The sequence below is a fragment of the Penaeus vannamei genome, chromosome 33, assembly GCF_042767895.1.
Source record: "Penaeus vannamei isolate JL-2024 chromosome 33, ASM4276789v1, whole genome shotgun sequence".
Classification (NCBI taxonomy): domain Eukaryota; kingdom Metazoa; phylum Arthropoda; class Malacostraca; order Decapoda; family Penaeidae; genus Penaeus; species Penaeus vannamei.
Genome location: NC_091581.1, coordinates 28,052,511 through 28,057,510, shown reverse-complemented (window position 1 = coordinate 28,057,510; position 5,000 = coordinate 28,052,511). Strand labels below are relative to the sequence as shown.

The following is a 5,000-nucleotide window of genomic DNA, read 5'->3' as shown; positions in this document are numbered from 1 at the left end:
TGATGAGCCGAGAATGTTCTTCATTGCCCTCTCTTGAATCTTTTGTAGTCTTAGAAGCTGTGTGGCATTGAGGCTGAAGGACCAGACAGATGCATATGTCAGCTCCGGCGGGATGAAGGTCTTGTCGATGGTAATGAGTTCCGACGGACGCAACATGTACAGTCCAAAGGATGCTAAGGCGACGATGGTGGAGACGTGCTGGTCCCACAGCCTATCGTCGAGGGCAACGCCGCAGATCTTGGCCGCGTGAACGACGTCCAGGGTGTGGTCTCCTCTGGTGAGTTTGGGGGGCATCACTAATGTCTTGTTGTGATTCAGAGTGACGGGATTAGCGTTTGTCCAGGTGAACAGATTCTTTAAGGTGTCCTGTGATGGTTGGTAGTCAGGGGACGTTGTTGACGGCAGCTGCAACAGTTGAGTCATCAACATACTTCCAGCAGGATGAAGTGTCACGGAGGGCATCATTTATCAACACTAAAAGCCATAACGGGCTTATCTTGGATCCTGGGGCACCCCACATGTAAGAGGCAGGAAGGAGGACGTGGCGCCCTGCAGACGGACTGACTGGCGCCGCTCCGTGAGAAAGTCTGCGAGCCACGCCACGAGACACGGAGTCCCATCCCAGATGCCTTCCTGACGACTGTGGTATGGTCAACGAGGTCAAAAGCTTTGCTGAAGTCACTGAGAGTGGCGATGGCGGAACTTTTGCGTTTTTCTAAATCTGTGTAAATGTAGTCCAGGAGGCCCATGAGGTAATGGGAAGTATGATCTAATGTGTGGTATTTTAAAGTTTATATCTTGAGTATGCAGTATCTACAATATTTTGGGATAATAATAATGATAATACTACTAATAATATTTCATGATAATGAAAATAAGTGAGTATTAATAATGGCAATAATAACAATAACGATAACAACAGCAATGATAATAAGGATAATAGTAGTAGTAATAGTAACAATAATAATAGTAATAACAGTGATGATAATATTTGTGACGGTTATTTGTTTTTATTTACGCATCAAGTGCTGTGGATATTTGCACATATCTCTTATATGTACATGTTTTATCAATGGTATAATCAATGCTATTAAAAATCCTAAAAGAAAATCTAAATCGCTTATGTACCTCGCGTGTGTTTATTTTCATCACCTAATTCTCCCATATCTAAGCGTCTTCGTGAAGCCATCATTGCACGTACACAATGAGCATTTCCGCGCTATGCATGATCAGACGATAAATGCCTCCGTACAGCGGGTAGTGTGAAGTCGCTTTGTAGTTTCATCTAGCATCGCCTATTCATTGTAGAAATGAATATATTCACCTCTGTGGGAAGAAGGAACAACCATTTTTCCTCGTCTGCTGTGTAACGCATTCCTGCAGCTATATGAGTCTTCGTATGGTTTATTTCAGGGAAAATTTTCCCGTGCCGGGAATCGAACCCGGGCCTCGCGGGTGAGAGCCGCGTATCCTAGCCACTAGACCACACGGGAGATGTTTCGAAATAACTGCCTTTTATCTTTATAGTAAGATATTTAAAATATTTCAGGTTATTGAGAATTTCGCTACTTGGTAAGATAGCATAATATTGCTTTGTTTTCGTTGCTAATAGAAATTTTAAGCTTAGCATTACTGACACAGATGGATGTACAGCCTTGTTATCAGCTACTCATTTGCAGTCTGAGCTGATTCCCCAGTAAAACTCTCATTATCATATATGGTGACCTGAAGGACTGTGATACAGACTCGTCTAATTCGTAAGGCCACACACTGATGTACTTGGTCTGTGATGCGCCACAATCTAAAGCAGATTTTACCAGCCCAACTTTAGATATGACCATCCAGAAAACAGGAATACGTATTAGGAGAACTATATGACTGAGGTATGTCTTGTAAGAAAACACTACCAAATGTTAAAATCAATAATTTCCTACGTGAATTGGTGCTCCTTGTTACATGTCAATTGCTAGACGATGTTTTTATTAATTGTTTGAGAAATGAACTTCAGCAAGCAGATCATCCCGCTAACGTAGTTGAGAATAACAGCCAATATATACTGCATATACACATGTCTAAATTAGGGAAGCACAAAATTGGTATTTCATAAAAGCGAGCATTCATACTATCACCAAATACTTTATATCTAAATTTTATAAATTGGATCTTCTCATACTCGTCTTCGGAAGTGTGACTTAACACTAGCTTACACCAGCTATATTTTTGTAAGAGGATGTAAAGAACACAATTTTATTATGGAAAGTTCATAAAGTTATCCTCAACTATCATTTTCACTGACTGTCACATAGAAATATACCCGAGATGAAATTGAGAAAGCATTGTCTCTTCAGGATTCTGCAGTTGGTTACGAAAAAATAAAACTATTCTCTGCTGACTTCAAAAGTAAAGTTGGTCGAGATTCCCTTCACCTCAATATTGCTCACTGAAAATCGTGGTGTTTCTTGATCTCTAAGTAATATCAAGAGATCATAATACCAGGTTTAGCTAATGCGTGTCGTTAGCTGCAACACCAAACTAAACTGAAGATCCAATCTTCATTACTTTACCAGTTTTCGTTTGCGGTTCTTTTCAGTTTCAATTTGATAATTCTGCTCTTGACTCTCCATAAACAAAAGTGCGCCCGAAATAGGTCGATAACTTTGCGCAAATAAGCGCGTTCTTCGATGGCATTTCATCTCGCGGAAGAGGTTTTCCCCCGCGATGGCAACGTCTGCTCTGAGCAAACACGTCACGCCGCACCACTCGCTCTCAAGTAGGCCTACATAAGCCTGGGTTTGCACATACATTTTCAGGAACCGATTGAGTTAATGCAGGCTTCGCTTTGGGCTTGTGCAGTTACTGGCCCTATGCACGCACAATATGTACTGCAAAATCTTGTTTGTACCGGCAGTTTGCACAGTTCCCAGAAGCGTGTTTGGCCCCGTAATGATGAGTCAAGATCCATCCCATCAAACTCTCGACTCTTCTCAATTTCGGAAGTGTGGAGGTAAGAGCTCGAGGGATTTTGACCCAGCGCGAAAGTATCACTGTCAGTTGAGAAGGAAAAATGTAGCATATGAAGATGAACCAGCTGTAAACTCGTGATGAAGTGAGGCGTGCACAGGGGAGATTTGGTAACGTTTATATATACATATATATATATATATATATATATATATATACATATATATATATATATATATATATGTATATATATATATGTATGTATGTATGTATGTAGAGAGAGAGAGAGAGAGAGAGAGAGAGAGAGAGAGAGAGAGAGAAATACATATCTTTGCCATGAAAGATGAATCCTGCCACAACCGTTTTATTTCATGATTTTGACTCATTTAACAGATGTCCAGTAACGTCTGAACTTTATAAATTATTTAATTTCCATTGAAATCTTTAATTTATATGCGTTAAATGTTGGTGAATTTCCTAACAAGTTAAAAGACCCATTACCTAAAGTGTTCTTTGCTTAGATATTTTGCAGATAATGCCTTGGAATTCTTTAAAGCTCTTTTTAGTTATATCATTAAAAGCATTTCATTGGCAGCCTAGGCACGCCAAGCTTAGAGGGAGTGCAATTGCAAAGTTATCAAAACGCCCGGAGGTAATTCAGAAACATGGGTTGCAACCGAATGGTGGAGGCCTGGGGATAGCTATCATCAAGAGAACTGTTGAGGGATGGTGTTTCGTCACCTCTGGATGATTCCGGAACAATCAATTTTCATTACTTTTTTGTCTATTGGGTAATAATGCTTCGCTGGAGCTCTAAGGATCTAAGCAAGATCTATTTCATGGAAAATCTTTCCCGTGCCGGGAATCGAACCCGGGCCTCGCGGGTGAGAGCCGCGTATCCTAGCCACTAGACCACACGGGATATATTTGACCTGAAGAAATTTAGGAATATTTGAAGACATTTTTGCAAAAGTTACAACCCACGGGAAGCTAGTTTTACAAATTATAAAACGTTCAAGCTTTTTATGCAACGTACCAAAACCTTTTTATTCGTCAGTCAAATGAGAATCCTTGGTCATTGCTTTTGTATTTACTCTGTTCGTATCTTAGTTGAAATTTAAATGTAAATGTATTAGAGAGTGTAACATTCTCGATTTCCATAAGCCACAGCAACCTTACATCTCCAGCGCCGCAACAAAATGACAAAAGTCGTTAAAGGCGACGGAAAATTGAACGGATTTGTAGCGAGTGAAATCAAATGAGCCAATCAGATTCGTGCGTGAACGTGGCGTGACCATAGGCACTGACTTCCACCTCAATAGAACAAATTAGATATGAAATATGGTCACGTGACCATAGAAGCTGGGTCTAGGAGAACGCAGATGAAATAAAAATCAGTTTCATCATAGCTAGGCAATGCGTAGGGTGCGAGGATAACTACTTCGATTTCATTGCGAAACATCATCGAAATAACGACGTAAGTTTATTATACCTGCGAAATCACTATACAACCTGTGAAAATACAGTGCCCGAACTGTAAGACGCCGTGGAATTAAAGAAAAGACAGACATCAGTGGGCTCTTGGTTCCCGAAAACAAAAAGAAAACAACGACGTGGCTTTACTGTAAGCGCCACCCTGTACCCTCCGCTGCTCGTTATGGACCGGCGTGTTGGGAACTTCCCGCTTTGCAACGTAGGCCTACTACAACGCGGGTCCTGCAGAGTGTGACTTCCGAACAGGGTAGCTGATTTGTGAAGCTCGTTGCAGGCGTGTAATACAACATACCCGCTCGTCACGACTCTGAAGCCCTTTTTCTATTTATTACCCATTCCGTTTACATCTTATTGATCTAATCATTAATTTGATCGAGATTTCAAAATAAGTAGTTTGTCTAGTATTATCTATATTTCTTTCAATTTTTGTCCATATCTAAAACATCCATTTCTTTTATATGTTAAAAGCATGCCCACACTCCTTTTAAGTAAAACGAAATCAAATAAAAAGCAAAAGAATTGAACAGACCAAGGGTAAAATAAAA

At 40.3% G+C, this 5,000-nt stretch overlaps 2 non-coding genes across 2 annotated transcripts; both read right to left on the bottom strand.

Annotated features, from left to right (window-relative positions):
• Positions 1-1,421: 1,421 nt before the first annotated feature.
• On the bottom strand, positions 1,422-1,493 carry TRNAE-CUC (transfer RNA glutamic acid (anticodon CUC)). Its single transcript has one exon. It is a non-coding gene; the product is annotated as a tRNA-Glu (tRNA).
• A 2,318-nt stretch (positions 1,494-3,811) lies between these two features.
• Positions 3,812-3,883, bottom strand: TRNAE-CUC (transfer RNA glutamic acid (anticodon CUC)). Its single transcript has one exon. It is a non-coding gene; the product is annotated as a tRNA-Glu (tRNA).
• Positions 3,884-5,000: the final 1,117 nt, after the last annotated feature.